Genomic DNA, 17,584 nt, shown 5'->3' with positions numbered 1-17,584 from the left:
TTTATGGATGTTTGTGAGAATATCCTCACACCCCATCTTGTATTTGTAAAACGTGATGTTTACGTGGTTCGGTTTCGCCCTGTTCAGCTGTCAACACCCACGCTTTCAAAGCAGAGAGTGCCATAGAGCAGAAGTGCAATAGTTTAGAGAGCGCTGTGCTAAGTGGGACTGTTTAGGGTTGGCTGAGTAGAACATGCACTCAGTGCACCACCATATAGAGCGCTGTTTTCTAAATGGGCCCTATTAAGTGAATAGGAATAGCCTATGTTGTTAGCTCAGAGGGGACATGCTACATGGCTCACACAGCCTGGTGTCGTATACACATGGCTGACCTGCCACCCTGGCATGTTTCATCACCAGAGGAGTGATATGGCGCCGCTTGCAGCCACCAAGGTGCAATTTGTTGTATTTGGACTATAACTGTCAGGAAGAGATATACCCTCACTTAAATAGCCGGCCATAATCTGCCCCTCTCTCTGTATTATCCTAATTGAACCCATGGGCAGCTAACGCCATCAATAGCTGAGCTCATCTGCAAATTAATAAAACATGCGCCCTCACCAAATCTATGCTTGTGATAGACCTCGAAGCTACTTAGACACACTAAAGGAGAGTGTTTGTGATTGTTATTTGCAAAAGAAATGGAGGCACAATAAATGTTTTCATTTTGTCTTTCAGCACTGATGAGCGTAAGTTCTTATAGCTCCCACGGTCCACCGTGTATTCCCAGTGAGCTCCTCTTTCTCCTCCTTCCTTCTTTTTTGTAATGAAAACGCTTATTACAGCCATCACCCACCATTTACCTAAAGATGCTTTTTGCAATCTGCCCTGCAATGTGGTGATGTTAGATCTGTGGCTACAGGGCTATGAGGTGCCCAATCTGACTGATTCAACAGGTGATCATGTGGCAGGATTGTTTTGTTTTGTTTTCTGCTGACTGTTGTGCAGCCATACTCCTTGGTCGGGACATGAGACACGCTGGCACCGTCATCGAGTGCCACATCAGCAGAAGTACACGGTGGGAGAGCTGTTGACTTTGTGTTTATTTTGACTGTCTGGAGCAATGCCCAGCGTGATGTGGGAGACGGTGAATGGGGTGGTCATCATAATAAGACCCAGATCTTAATAACAACAAATCCTGGAGGACACTAAAAAAGCAGTCTGAGGTTATTAAAGACATCTATCATGTCTGTTGGGTTAGCAGTCACTCAGTCACCGTTCCACCTCCTCCTCCACCTCTTCCCATTGATGATCACTCCTCTGTTGAACATGAAACCAAGGCCGTAATGACCAAACTTTCATCTCTTTTCTTCTATTTGTTTTCTCTTCCACACAGGAATTCCCTGTGTCGCACAAGTCCCTTTGTTTTCGCACATACAAAACCCAAGGAAGACTTTTAAAGACTATGACCTCCTACTGTTCCTCCAAAAAAGAAGGTCGAGACCAAAGTGGCATTGCACTCTGAGTGAAGGTGGGGCTCCTACAATATCAGCATAACGTACCTGGCCTTGAGTGCATCTCAAAGATATCGGTCTTTTCATGGGCTTATTTTACAGCTCAGCCAGTATGCACAGATGAAAAAGGGTGAAAAAAGGAAAATTGCCTCACCGGACATAAAGAAAGGAATGCTGTAAAAGCTGGAAGGCCATGACAACTTGATGAGCCATCAAGACTGACTGTGAACAACCAGAAACATGGAGGGAAAAGGCTGACATCACAGAGCTCGGGTATATGGAGTCATGCATATATGGACAAAATAGAAAAACAAACCTACTCTCCAAAGAAAACAGTGAGTAATCTTTGGCCAGAGTATTGTTTGGGCACGCACAGGCATTCTTGAAACACCGTGATGCCAGAGTGAGGGATGGAGCACTCTTGTCTATGCTGGACCAGTTACAAAGATGTAAAAACAAGAGAAATCATCAAACCATAAAAGGAACGAGGTCCCACGAACAATATACATATGGACAGGCCTTTTTATCCCCAAATCTTTGATGGCTGCTTCCAGCTCTGCATTCACATCAGGTTCAGTTTAGTTGTCTTTACTCTACGGCACAGAGCGAATACCACACTGTCTGATGTCGTCCGAGGCTCTGGAGGAGTCATTTCACAGCTTGACTAAATATTGCTTATGATGTCATCGGGGCTTTCTCGCCTTGTGCTGGATTTTTCAAAGCTACATCAGCAAACCTGCATCTACTGGAGGTGAGGAGTTGAAGAAGTGGTCATTTAGGAGCAGAAAGTGGTACAATGAGCTCTTGAATTGTAGTGGAGATCATTTTTGGGCTTAATGGTCAGGATAGAGATCTGGACTTTATGAAAGCACAATATTAAATATCTTGAAGCGAGATGGAAATATCTGAAGTCCGTTAAGTGCAAGTCCAAACTATCCGCTCATTAGCTTAACTTGGCATCAAAACTAGAAATAGGGAAACTGGTCCTGTCTTCAATAACAAATTCTGCCTCCAAGCTCTAAATTAATAGTTTGTTTAATCTGTAAAGAGAACAAAATGGAACACAATGACATTTTGTGGAGGTTATTTGCCAGACCAGAGTTGGTGCGTTACCTTTTTCAGCAGTCCTGGTATAAAAAGCACTCAATACTTTTTCAAAGTGAAGTGAGATTTCAGTTAGCCTATAAAAAGTGGGGCATTGTGTGAGGATTTTTGCAGAAATTGACGTATATTTGCGGACAGGGATTTTGTGTTTTGTTTTGTTTGGTTTTTTTTTATAGTAATTTATAGTAAATAACCAACAGAATTCAAACACAGTCCAAATATAGAAAACTAAAGTCATTGGAGTGATTTTAGACAGTCATTGTTTTGGCTAGAAACAGTTTAAAGTCAGTTACATGACCACGTGGCCTTCCCTCACTATTCAAGATAACAAAGGCCATGCCAATATGAGACTTCTGCCCCCTAGAGAGCGTGACAACGTGTAACATTTTTAGATTTTAAGGCCCTTGTTTTTAATTAGTTGTACCATAAACTGTTGAGTTGAGCTGAAACTGAATATTCATATTCTTTTGATGTTGATTACTTGGATAGTTGATGGCCATGAAGGAATCATTTAGCCTTCATGCGCAGAAAAAAAAAGAGATACATTTTAGGGATTTAAGGATTTAAGGATACATTTTTTTTGGCCACATTTGAAGGGGTGTTCAACACACACAACTTAGTCGTAATGCAGTGATGCAATTGTTCGTCAAACACTCGGGATGGATACGGCCCCCAGAGGTCCCTACTGGTTTGCTGCTCACTGCTTGGAAGTGCAAAATATCAATCACCAGTTTGACAATTCACAAATCAGAAGGGTCAAATTGAAATTTGTTTTTGTACACATAACACATTACTCAAGAAGAAAGTTATGATTTAGCTAATATTTAGCTTCAGAGCTGCTACTAATACAGCCAGCTTAGTTGCCTCCTGTCTTTATACACAGCTAACTGCTGATTCATTCAACAGACAGGATGAGAAGGGTGTCTGTCTTGTGTTGTTTAACATTTGAAATCATGTTTAACTTTTGCTTTCAGTGGACCACATTTAATGGACAGCCATACAGTCGCTTTGCTGAAAAGATATTCAACGACATGCTAATAGAATGCACTGCTGAAGTTGAGACCAGCTAAGACTGCATGACGTAGTTTGACCAACTACATTAAAATGCTCCCTACAGTTTTCTGCATTAATAATTTACCATTCTGAAAGAGACCATTCTTCTCAAAGAGCGCTGTTACTTCTCATGCCTGGGCAGCATATTTCACTGCTTGTAGTTGACTACAACTTCTTTTGTCATGTTGTTCCTGAACCTGTCACAATCAATGTCATTTTTAGGACCAAATCGGAGTCTAGACATAATGCCAAAACAGAAACCCAACACAAATTTGTTTCATCAAGTGTGGCCTTCTCAACATACCAGTATCATGTATTAGGACTGTCTGTATTCTATTTAATGATTTACTCCTTCCAAACTTCAGTGGAAACATAATATTTTACATCCCTCAGAATGTCTTGTGTAGTGCAACAGAGCGTTATGTCGACTTTCATTACTGGAATGGGATTTTTTGTAAGAGTAAACCTTGGAATTTGTCCAGGCTGGCTTGTTGAATTTTGCTGTGTTGATTAACTTTTTTTTTACTTAAAGAAGTCACTCACTGTCATTGTCAGTATCAATAAAAAGTGGAACCCAAAAGACATTAAGTGGAGGATTTATGGCCGCCATATATTTGAGTGGAGGGCCGCTAAACCTTATGAAGTCTCTCTTGGCGCTGTAAGTTTTTGCTTTCTCTGTCTCGCTCTGTTGGTTTTTTCCCTGTTGCTTCAGAGTGCCTACAATTTCCCTTTCTTTATTTTCATTGGCATTTAAAGAGCACAGTGCTCTGTTGAATGTAGTCATTCAATAGTGAGCTTTTCAGCACGCACACACACACACACACACACAAACACACAAAGAAAGCTACCATGAACATGAAGGAGAGTAGACTCTGACTCTCCTGTTCAATGCCAATGAATGCTGGAACCCAGCAAGTTTCAGATGTTCGCCGGTTCTGAAAGCATTTCTCCCTGTCTGTGCTCCACATTGTCAGGGGGCATTAATTGATTGGCTTGGTTTCTATTCCCTTTTGTGAAGTGGCTTTAGTCCTGGCTTTATGAAGGTTGCTGAAATTTATTCAGACCATTCGCTTTGCCTGGTGGAGCAGAGCACAGCAGTGGAGCGGCCGCTGTCCGCACCTTTATTGGTGGAAATCGCCCTTGCACATTATAATCCGCCGTCTCCTGGGGTCATATGTCTCATTAGATTTTATATTATATCATCACATGAAAAAAAAAACAAAAAACACTTTTCCTCTTTTCATTTCTTCGATCTTTTGGTGTATCAGTCACCATCGTACTCTGTCTGTTTTTACATATTTTCAGGCAGAGGATATTAATGTATTGGTATCCACTCATGGCCAGTTTGGATCAGTACCGTGATTTAAATCTTGTTTTTAAAAATAAATTATTTTCCATTGCCTGACAAAGTCCAAGAACATACAGATGAAACACAACATTAAAACCAGTTAGGATATTTAATGGCATGGATGCTGTGGCTGATTTGTCTGCATTAAAATACAAAGGGATATTGTCAGCCTTCTGAATTCACGTTGCATGAATGCTGTCCGTGTTTCAGCTTGGATATACCAATGAATGGAGGTAGTCATCAGGATGTAATTGACCACACACAAGATCAAAGTGTGTTTGTGCTGCAACGTTTTATGATCCGCTTTTTAATGCAGAAATGTGACAATATACTGGAAGACTAGGTACGCACTCCAAAGTTCATTTCAGTAATTAAAGATGTTGATGTTTTTTCTCGTGTGAAACAGTCGATCCTGATACCTCGAGGCTATCAGGAGCGACAATTATTATGATGTGGAGTAATCAGAGTTGGAAGTGTCAGGCTCAAATGATCAAAAATAATAGTCTTATTTAATTTGACTCGTGTACGCTGCATACTTTTGTACCTGCTTTTTTTTATTATTATTATTATACACTCACATACGCATGCTCATGCAGATGGTCCTATATCCAAATCTGGCAACAGCTGGAGTCGTGAGAACATCTGTTCCGCCCTGCGTGGAAACAGAAAGGGTTGCCACCGCTTTATTACTGACCTCCTCTTACATATTTTCATTTTTCAATCTGCTGTAGCACCACAAAAGCAAAAAAATCCAGCACCAGCAGGATTCTTTTACGTTCCCCTGATTCCAAAAGAACGGCCTATCGTGCTTGCCCGAGGGGAACAAATGTCTGCCCAAATCACATCGTTTACACACTCGTACACATCGTTTCCCCTCCTTCTTTGTGTTCTTGCCACTGCCATTTCACTCACTTTATTTAGCTCCCTTCCTCTGTTGTTTTAGCCTTCTTTATTTTGTCTTTATTTTAGTCTTCTTATCCTTTGTCTAAAGCCCCCCCCCCCCCCCCCCCATCTATAGGCGGCCGGTGAATTGCCTTTAACTGCTTTTTTCTGTGAGCTAAGATCAGCAGTTGTCTGTATGGAAGACACCCCACACGTCAAATTTCTATAGCCATGGTATTTTTATTTGATGATGTGACACTATATACAGATATATCTTTCTGTGTTCATCGGGTGATCTGTGCAGGTGGCAAAACTCACTAAGAAGATGCAAAGAATCTCACTTTTATGAAGCCACACTGCTTGTCTTTTACTCAGTTAATTTTGCTCTCCCATTCTTCTTTCTGGAGATCCATGAGACCCATTTCCTTTCTCCTCCATCACCTTCTACTTCTCTACATCTTACTTTTTACTTGCCCCATTTTGCAATCAATCTGCTGTTCATCTTATCTAATGAGCTCATTAGGGTGTCTTAAGCAATGGTGATTGATAATAATGGCTTAGAAATGTCCCATTGATTCACTTCTATATCGGGCCTGCAAAGTAAAGGCTCTCTACATTAAAATCATAGGAGGTCAGTCGAACCCTTTTCTCTATCCGTCTCCTGCATCTGTGTGACAAGTCCTTTGTTTCCAACACAGCTGCCCCTCCCCCGCACCAATTCATGATGAGTGAAACTGGTTTGTAGTTAACACGTCTGGCCTGGTATCATAGCATCTGTTTGAAGCTGCCTTAAAAGTGTGAAAATGCATTACCTCTTGGAGGATCGATCATGGACTCCTCCTCGGTGCTGTTTCATACTTCAGCAGGCTTACAATTTATTATATTTTACCTGTTTACAGAGAGCAGTGAGTGAAAGTGAACGTTAACTGCAGACATCATATTTTTCCGGCCAAAAAAAACAAAGAAGACGTCTTGCAGTCGGTCAGTTTGCTGGAAGTCTTTAATTTTTATGGCTGAGCTTCTTAACAGCCATGACTGATGGAGCTATTTGACTTTAAAGCTGTAAGAGCTCCTGTTTGTAATGCAGGCAAGTTTGCGAGGCCACTGGCAATATGTCTCTAATGACACACTACAGCTTTATGTATGCCGTTTGTATTTTTGCATTTGTGTGTGTGTGTGTGTGAGTGTACGTGTGAGCGAGCAAGAGAGAGAAATGGAAAAAGAAAGATGGGAGGGTTTGGAAGGGGTGCTAATGATAATTTGGGAGGGTGTGTGTGACAGATTTTGCACCTACATGAATAGCGCACGGTCAGCATGCAAGCTCGAATCACTTCAATAGTTTCACATCAACCAATTTAATGGCACAATCCCGGCCAGTGAAGTTTTTATTCCAAATCCTGTCCTAATGGCCTTTGAAAGTCTGCCACTTCCCCCTGGCTGACAGGTTGTGCATTTGGATCTAATTGAATCCATTTACATCCTGCACAAATAGAAAGCACATGGAGGCCTACCCACCTGGTTCTGATCAGCTACTGAGTTGGGAGAACCACACTCTTCGGAGTACGCCCAGTGCCAGCAGGGGATACGCTACACAGCAGAGGGGAAAGGGAGGGGGGGTTAGGAAAAGAGAGAACACCTTTTGATATTACTCTTTGCACTAATTTAATTCAGTCTGAGTTCGGTTACCCCTTCACATTTCGGAGTATTCCGCGTCTGACAGGCTGTGCTCTTTTACAGTTGTGTGATATTTTGCCACAAGGGGGAGTCCAGCAATACCTCACTCATGTATCACCTTGTCTGCTGCTGTCGGCCAGCAAGCATTTATCTAAAACAGTGAAGAGATTAATTAAGCTTTAAATTTTAGATTTAGTATGTGTCTTCAAGGTAAAGCCTGACATATAGTCCAAAGCTTTCCTACATTAATGCTGCATAAAAAATCCTTTCATTCTTGGTACCAAATGTAAGTCATACTGAAAATTCACTGAGTTGGTCAACATACTAGAACAATTAATGTGAATTAATCCCTTGATTAACATTTTGCATGATAATGCTACAAAGATGTGAATTTTCATGCATATATGTGAATGTATATGAATTCGCCATGCATATATAAGCCAAATCATTCGTTCAATTTATGTATGCATGTGGAATCTGGGAATGTTTTCCAAAAGGACAATCAAGTAAATGTGGTTAAACCAATAAGAACACACAATTTCCGAATGCTGAGCGCTGCTCTAAAGCTGAAACAAACAGAGACTCACAACATTAAAATCACAATGCTTGAATTTTACAACTTGGTTTTTAAATGGTTTAAAACAAATGGGTTATACTTTTTTATGCAGTGAGCTTTAGAAGTGGGTTTCGTTGCGTTTAGAAACAGCCGCATTAGTCGCTTCCTCCTATTTCCTGTTCTTGTGCTACACTAAACCAACAGGCTACCAGTGATAGCTTCATTTTGATGTTTAGCAAAAGCCGTGAGAGAGGTTCAGTGTTTTATTGTCAATGTCCTGAAAGAAAAGGATGGAGCGAGATTCTCAGCACAATTTCTGCATACTCTTTCATTGATTTGTGGTGCAGTTGGAGTGTTGTGAATTTGCATTGCGGTGGATTGTGGCGTGTTGGAATGGTGTTTTGAACGTGCATCACAATACGCAGTCCAGTCTCTGTTGCCCGGCCTACATGCATGCCTGTCTCCAAATGGAAATGGTTAATGGGGGCAGTGGGTAACACTGTGACCTTCATCAGGTCCCGCTCATGGTCCATCCAAGCCCCACCTTACGCCACATCTGTTTTGACCGTCTCCACCCCAAACCCCTGCTAGCCACCCCCGCCTGCACCTCATCAATCCACGGTGTCATCATTGCCACACTTCTGGCTATTGCCAAACTAAGCCGTGACATGAAGAAGTGAAAATGATGAATGGATTTTTCCGAACAGGAAGCAGTGATAGCTGAAGGGACACCCCACTTTCACTCATCTTTCCAATCCATTTTTCACTTTCTTTCCTCAGCCACGTCTCTCTCTTTGCTGCTCATCCTCCATGAGTCAGTAGGATCCGAGCGATCACATTCTACAAATAGAGGCTTCCAAAATATCTCCAAAACTGTGGTTTCTATTTTTTTTTCTATTTTCCAGAGAGGGAAAAAAAACATTTGAAGGGATCCACAAAAGCTTTGAATGACCACCTTTTTTCTGTATTTAGTTGTGTTGTATTGATTGTGGGTCATACTGCAGAACTGAAGAAAAACCCAAATTCAGTTTAATTTTCTTTCTGAAAATTATAGAGAACATTCAGAATTTCATCCATCTATCTTCTAATTTTTCAATTTCACAACATCCTAATCCCATCAGTTTATGCATGTCTCCGCCTACAGGAAAATCTCCGTAAACCTTGTGACATCTATAAATCATCCATTGTTGTGTTGTTGCGTCTGCCCACCCAACATGTCACTCACAGCTGGACAATACTGTTCCTTAGCTATCATATGATTTGCTGTAGTTTTATAGCATTTTGGTGTGAATAGATGTCAGGGACATTATCAATCTTGATCTCCATCACTGTTCTCACAGGCTTTTGTATTGTCCCTGAAAGCTGCAGAGGTTTCTTTTAATGGCTTTAACTTTGGTCGCACCTGGTTATTACCTTTATAAATTGTAGTAATTTTCTCCGTCGTGTGTCATATGATTTTAATGTTTGTGTCAGGGTGTGTTAAGGCTTTAGGCGCATGTTTTCGAACAGAGCGGGTTTTTAAAATCCCGCCTTAGTCATCACTTACATTTTGCCCTCATGAACTCTAGCCTTCAATATCACACCAAAGAAACACGGCCTTGTTTCCCTGCTCCCTCAGGGTAAAGTGGCACTGGTAGATATTTAAGAGATTTGAGCCTCCTTTGTTTAGGGGAATGAAACCGCTCCTTCTTTATCCCCCCTAAAGCACAGTATGGAAACAAAATGGCTGTTTCAATATCTTCATCTCTGTGTCTAATTTAAAACCGAGGCAGCGTTTTGTTCCCATCAAAGAAAAGACAAGTAAAACATTCAATATGTTAAATATAAGTTTTCTCGGGACCATTTGTTTTCGAAGCCTTTCAAAATAATCCTCCATGGAGTTGCACAGTTTGTCTGACATCAGTTGTTTTCGAAGAAGACAAACCGCTCTCGTTAAAACCGTTATACACAGCAGGGCACATGTGAATATTCAATAAAAGACATCAACCTGGAATCTCAACACCCCCGAAAGATGAAGTGCTGGAAGAGGAGAGGGGTAGGAGAGGATAGGGGCTTCGTTCTCTGTCTTATTTTAGTGTGAATATGTTGAGCGATTCCCTTTCATGTAATTTGATTAGTGGACCAGGATTCCAGCCAGTCCTCACTCATCTAACACTATTCAGAGGAAAAACAATTAAGCAGTACATGTTAGCTAACAAGGAGACAACGCACCCATGCACTTGCACAGTAACAGATAAAACACACACACACACACACATTCACATAAACACATTTGCATGCACAAGTCTCATTTAATCCTTTATGATGCGCCTTGAATTTGTAATGATTTTAATTAGGAAAGGTGCAGTAGGAGTCTACTCAGTGGCAATGCTGAGACTCCAGGGTGCCCGAAGCCAATTAAAAATATGTGCTGATCAAACAGCCTGGCCTCGCCATGCGCAGCAATCCCCAGAGCTGCTGCTGCAGAGGGATGGCCAGGCTTAGGGCCTCCTGCTCCCACCAAACAGGCTGCAGAGGAGGCGGCCGAGCTACACCCGACCCTCTCTGCCCCGTGATCTTCCCCCATAGACTGCACACTATGATGGGCAATGGACACTCAAGCAGCAACTGCAAGCCCCATAAAAGGAATATTTCATTTCTCATTCAAATATATGATAGGAAATATCGCACACCTATTTGATCTCCAGGGAGATCCCCCCCCACCTCAAGGGAACCGGCTCAGCCCAATTTGCTCTTACACTCTGAGTGAGAACATCACATTAGATTAGAATTATATGATAATTTAGGGTTACAACTGAGCCTGATATTAATTACACTGTTTCTTTTGTTTCGAGCAATCTGTGATGTTTGCAGAGCCACGGGCGTACAAAACAGACACATTTAAATGAATCTGAGTGCAAGTTATATTTTCCAAACGTTAATATTCTTGAGGAATCCTTCATCTGTCATATCCCGTCCCTCCTCCCTCTGTGAAGTCCCTGGTCCCTCTATCATTAGGCGTTTCTGTCCCTGGTGATTAATGATACTAATGAGCATGTGCAGCTACTCACTCTGCCACACATTTTTCTGCCCTTTGGCTTAGGCCATGTGTCATGTCCTGTTGAGGATGAAGAACATGCTTTCCTGCTCAAACAATAATATTAACTTGTATTTTTTGCAATATCTTTGTCAGAGGGGAACATGCACATTTAGAAACATGCATATAGCTTACCTTCATTTTGAATGGCCGCGTAGCTATAACAAATATAATGAAAAAGAAACAACTGAGGAATGCATTCTTATGCACCAGTGGCACAGATTAATAATCAGACAACACTGGACCGCACACAGACAACATTTACACTCAGTCCTATCTTCTATGTAAATAACGCCCGATGAATATCAAAGCAGTCTAGTCGAAAGTGACAACCCACTGCTATGGTTGACCGGCTGACTTTTGGGTGAAGCCTGTGGTGATCATAAATGGGTGACTCTTCAACCATTATTTTACCCAGAGGTCTGAAGAGCTCTGTGACTTGATGGCAACTGCTGCTGTTTCCCCTCTTTTCTACTTCAGCATTGTTGCGATGATCCGACGCTGTTAAACTTTCATCTCCAGCAAACCTCACAGGCTTGTCAGGTGGGCAGTGACAGTGATAACTGCATATTTGAAGAACCATAAAAGGGCTCCCATATCTTTGGGAGTCCTATCAGCTTGGACACTGAAATACAGTTCATCACTTTTATGTCACAACCACGATTGGCCATTGGGATGCGGAATTAATATGACAGAAAGCCCATCTGCTATGAGAAAGGACAAAGAGGACCCCCCCATCAAAAAAAAAAAATGGTGCAGAGGACATTTTAATTTGGAAACTTCATGCAAAAAGCATGTACATGTCATATAAATTAATTTATTATTGATATGGATTTGGAGCTGGATATATGGCACCAAGGAAAGAGATGAAGAGATGCTTGAGGGAAAAATAAAAGTAGTGGTTTGAGATGGATACTGGGACACTTTAAACATTAATTCATAATAAATGCACCACAGCAAAAGATATATATATATTTTTGATTTGATTGTTCAGAAGGAGCTTATCTCAAAAGTCACGTGGCATTTTAACATCCTCGGACTTCCCCGCGAGCTTGCTGTTGTCATTGTTGTTACTGTAGATACACGTCAATGTATGAGGCTTTTAACTACCTTTTAACTAACCCTTACTTTTTCACTTGGGGCGGCTGCCTGCTGTGCTGCAAAACCTGAATCCCTTTTGATCATTCATCAAGAACTGGTGTTACGGTCTCAGCACCTTCTTGATTCAGCAAGTTTACAGTGGGGTGGATGATTGAAGGGGGCCTGCCACAGTTGGACTATGTTGGTTCCATTTTCTGCTCATAGATATTTGACCACAAAGTTTGTTTTATTCTGAGGTTGATCTTTTTTTGCGGTTTTTGTAATAAGGTTTATCATTTTGTATAAAATGCAGATTGACTGATTGGTCTAAATCATCAACAGCAACTGTAGGGAGGTTTTTTGATGAAATGATCTCTGTTTGTTGTCTTTATTGCTGAAAAGATGTGGATAAAGCTCAGATTTACAGTTAGGGCCTCTGACCCAGTGTGACTTCTCATACCTTAGCATTATCTAATTCCGTGGTAATCTGATTTCCATTGTTTCTCAACTCATCTACATGAAGAGGATTTTGAGGAATTACTGGTATCATTTCTCAATCACTCTGGAAGAGAAAACCAAACTATTCCAATAAATCGGTGCTAACACACATTCAGTGTGTCGCAGGAGGAAGAGGATAAAGACTGTGTTGTGTGTACTGACTGAAGGGGCACTGTGAGCCAAAAAGAGGAAGCCCAAAGGGCTGAGCTGACTTCGCCACGGACGGACCTTCGTCTGGGACCCTGAAATGATCTTCACAATCGCTGCCCAGCTCAGTCACATGATGCTTATGCAATGCTGCTCCAACCTGCAGCTGGAGTAGAAATCAATCACACCACAGAACTCCTTTTCTTCCCTCACACAAGAGCTTTTTAGTGGCAGTAGCCATTTTGGTCACATGAGCATGGGAGCATCATGCACCCCCCCCCCCCCCCCCACGTGTCCCCAGCACCCCTCACTGCAGATGTTGGATAACAACGTAACTGACAAGTTTAATAATGGAAGCACAATGTGGTTCTTTTGTGTTGAGCCTTCAACACCTGTGTTAGACACTGATGATTACAAGACTTGATTAAAAAACACAATGAACTCGTGCATCATATAGTCAGTGATTCAACGTCATATCAGCCAAAACGGTCTATTTATTTATCTGTACTTACACTTCAGTGCCAGGGAGTTTGGGGGTATTTGCATGCTACATCAAAGAACTGCTGACTCCTTATTAATACCAGTCAGACATTTTCTTTCATCAGGGCTTTAATGAATCAGCATATGTGACCATAAATAAATGTGGTTTACTGGTGAAAACGTTTTTATCCATTGTTAGCAGCCTTCAACTGGCGAAGGACTTTGCCAACATTGTCATTTCCATTGTGGGCATGCAGGGGTGCAAAGGAAGCATTGAGGTATTGAGGGGGTTAACAAATGACATCAGGTGGTCCTGATCTATGAACCTAAAGGTGAAGAAGGGCAAACATGCCAGAGGATCTAACAAGACTGGAGATCTCGACATCGACTGCAAAACACTCTGTGTGTTCTGCGATCAAATGTTCAGTGAAAATACTGATTACAAATTCTATTTTCAAATGTCTTAGGTAATCAGTGTATTGTCATTTATCATCATAAGACATTTGCCCAATATTCGATTTGTGTGAGTGTAGCTTGAATGAAATTGTGTGTATTGTCTGTACCCACCACTCATGCTTCCAACGAGCTTTTGTTTTCACTCGGGGGAAGTATGATGTGTATTTACAGGACCTGGTTTGAAACTGACTATCTTTGGGCCCGTTGTTAAAATTGAAAATGGTTAAAGCTGTCCTTTAGCCGTGAGAGCATCTTGGCCAGAATATGTCTAAAAATAAAATGAAGGTTTATTAGTGTACTAACTAACATCGGGGTTCTCTCCTTGAGGTGAAGACAGATCCATGCGGGGTGCAGTTTTAAATACAGTGCCAGTGTTCAGTAGGCTTCTGGTTATGCCATATGCCACTACAATTCAAGCTTCCATAACCCCCCCCACCACACACACACACACACACACAGCCCAATTATGCCATCCACCCATGATAAACACTAAAAATGAAAAATAAACATTTTATGTTACTTCACACAAACCGCAAGCTGTTAAATTCACTTCCAAAATGTTATTTGTTTAATCTAATTTATGCATAAAGATAAACCGGTCTATGTGATGCATTCCTTCTTAATTAATATGGACTGATATTCAGTCAGGTCATACTTGCACGAACGATTGCTCCTGCGTACACACACACAAAGTACACACAAACACACAGTTCAAAGGCCATCCGTTGTCAACCATTCCTCCATATTACATGAGCTTTGAGAACTTAACTTGACCAAACCTAATTCATGCACTTTTTAGATGGGATATTAGGATACATATTATATATAAATTCAATACACTTATTTATCTTTTTTTTTTTTTTTTTCAAGTCAACTGCATTTTTGGTTTTTGTGCCAAACTTCAGTTGTAATACAATTGGAAATGTTTCCTGACTATGAATTTATGTTAGGTTGTCAGATGGCCGAGAATACTGATGGTGCTCTTCAGTATTTTATGTATGGAAATAAGAGCGAATAGACAGTAAGTTGTGTGTCTTTAATATCCAAGGGCCCTTTCCTCAACCGTAAATGTGAGTGGGAGGCTCAGACTGTCAGTCAGCAACGATTCATTGATCAAGGACAATTGTTGTCGTAAAACTGGTCTTTTTCTTAAAAAAATCACTCACTCCTCATTAATTATCACTTTGCCTGTTACGTGTGTGTATGTGTGTGTGTGCAGCTCACCAGACTTTTTCACATTGCATGCATTCAGTTGACAAGAGCCCATGATGAGATAAAATTACAAAACCTTCAGCTAAAATACAAGCAGGCTGAGTATTCAAAGTGCAGAACTGTGAAATCTCACATGGGGCAGTGCACGAATAGTTACTCCCTGTAGTAGCCTACACACACACACAAAAAGCATATTTCGCTTCTACAGGCTCTACCTAGTTTTCAACACCAGGATATTTCATCTGCTGCAAAAGTGAATAAATACAAATGAATACATAAAGAATTTATATTTTTATCAGAGCATCTGAAGTGCTTTTAAAAAAAATCTCATCTGGGTCAGAGGGCACGCACGCACGCACGCACACACACACACACACACACACACACACACAACAGTAATAATTTATCATAAATCTGGTCATAAATATTCATAGCCTACTTGTATGTTTTATATTTTTATGTGATCTGGCGTTTAATTAAAACATTCATCCTAGAATGTTTTGCATATAAAACAAAAAATTCATCTTATGCACAGAGAGGTAAATAAATAACCAAATTAATAGGAAAATAAGACATTTCTCTTTTTTATTGTTCTTACAAAGTTTGATAAGCAACTAATTTGGAATGATTTTATATCTGAGGTGGCAGCTGTAGTCCACAGTCACAATTATGAGGCCCTCAAAAAGTATTTTTTATATAAACCTTGGTGGGAGAAAACGATGAAGTGATCGCTGCTGGGGGGGGGGGGGGCATGCATGACTGTTGGTTAAGAAATAAAGTAGAATATTTTGGCTGCACCGCATTCATAATACTCTCGATATTGTCTTGAACGGTCCACTGACTATCTCTCCTCTCGGCTCGGTGCAGGATTTTTACACCCTGATCTGGATTCTCCGACTAAAACAAAACCAAGCCACAATTATTACAAACAGCATGCAGCGGTAGATAAAAAAAAAATCCAAGCAAATTACCCTGGATTTTATTACCATTTAAAAAAAATATTTATTTTATCCTTTCTTTTTTTATTGCAATAAGCCCACAGCGACAAACCTCATGCAGACACGCTTTAAAATGGTGAAAGGCTCCATGCAGGCTCTCTCCATTAAAGCGGACATCGCCGGGGTCGATCCGCAGCCGGAGCCGTTTCTCTCTCCCTCTCTCCCCCCCGCTCTCTCTCTCTCTCCCTCTCCCTCACGTGCAGCCCGGGACCGGTATCGTTTCGAGGCTCGTTTCTCTTGTTTTCATAACTTTTCAGCAACGACGTGCACCGCCGGTCCGCGTTTCTCCGAAAGAACTAACCTCCATTATTTTAAATGTCCACCATCTAATTTCCCCCCTCTCTGCAGTGGTCCCTTTGATTCACGCTTGACTCCAATGGCTCCGGGGCCAATGGGGGTCCGCCTATGGGGCGCCTTGAAACAGTCTAGCCTTATCCCCTTTCATCATCTAACCCGGGACGCCTTGAAACCGGGAGGCCAGTTATTGCCTTTTTTTTTTAGACAGCCCAATGCGGACTGGCCAACAGCCAATCAGAGTCTTGTTTACACTCTGTGACTGACAATGCTCTGGCACCGCGCCAGCCAATCAGAAGCCTCCATACAATGGCAGGGGAGGAGAGAGAGAAGTGTGTGTGTGTGTGTGTGTGTGTGTGTGTGTGTGTGTCTAGGGGAAGGGTGTTCATTTGTAAACATTTAGCATAATATAATAACCACAGTCCATAGTTATAACATAGGAGGGAAATACTGAGAAAAGTGTCTTCCCTGCATGGATCAGAGCAAAGATATTTGCTTTGCATTTATCAAAAAGTACTGGCTCACATAAAGAAAAGAAATAAAACAACAACAACAACATGAGATTAGTGACTGATGTGTATTCACATCCAAAAACTGAAATGGCATTATATGTAAGACTAAATCTCTAAGGAAGGCAGACTTCTTCTGTTTCTGTCACATTTTAGACTAAACTATAAAAAATATGACATTTGAAACTAAAATATAGGACACATTGGGATTTTCTCGACTAAATGCATGAATTGAAATGTCCCATCCCAGCAACTAGTTTTATTTTACATTGTCTTAGTTTCAGCCTGGACCTCATTTAAATTTTACACGAGGTGCTCAGGCTCACAGCTCCTGATGGGTGTCATTTAGCATCTTTTTTTTAATGCAAATTTATTTAGAACACTGCCACTAAAGATTTGCCCTTAAGTCATCGTTTTTTGGGGTTTTCTGAACATTTCACCTCCTACTGTCATCGTTCTTATCCGTTTCTGCGGGCATTTTCTTTTCTTTTTCTGAGAAGCTGTGCTCGGGCTGCACTCAGCTTTATTGTAAGCGATTTCGACCATCCCGAGCTTTAAATCTGGCGCTTCGCTCTCCGTTCGGCGCTGCCAGTCACCACGCCATTGGCCCGAGCTGCTGGCCAATCGGAGCCGAGCGTGTCTCCGGGCGGGCGGCACGAGCTTATTGACATGCAGGTATCCGACCAATGGGAGGGCGTGTTTACCCTGCCCCGAGACTCGAGGTACGCAGTTGCACCGGGAGGGGAACCGCTGCTCGGAGATC

This window comes from Echeneis naucrates, chromosome 8 (genome assembly GCF_900963305.1).
Source record: "Echeneis naucrates chromosome 8, fEcheNa1.1, whole genome shotgun sequence".
NCBI lineage: Eukaryota > Metazoa > Chordata > Actinopteri > Carangiformes > Echeneidae > Echeneis > Echeneis naucrates.
The sequence above is the reverse complement of the archived record's forward strand: the minus strand, read 5'-3'. Positions refer to the sequence as shown.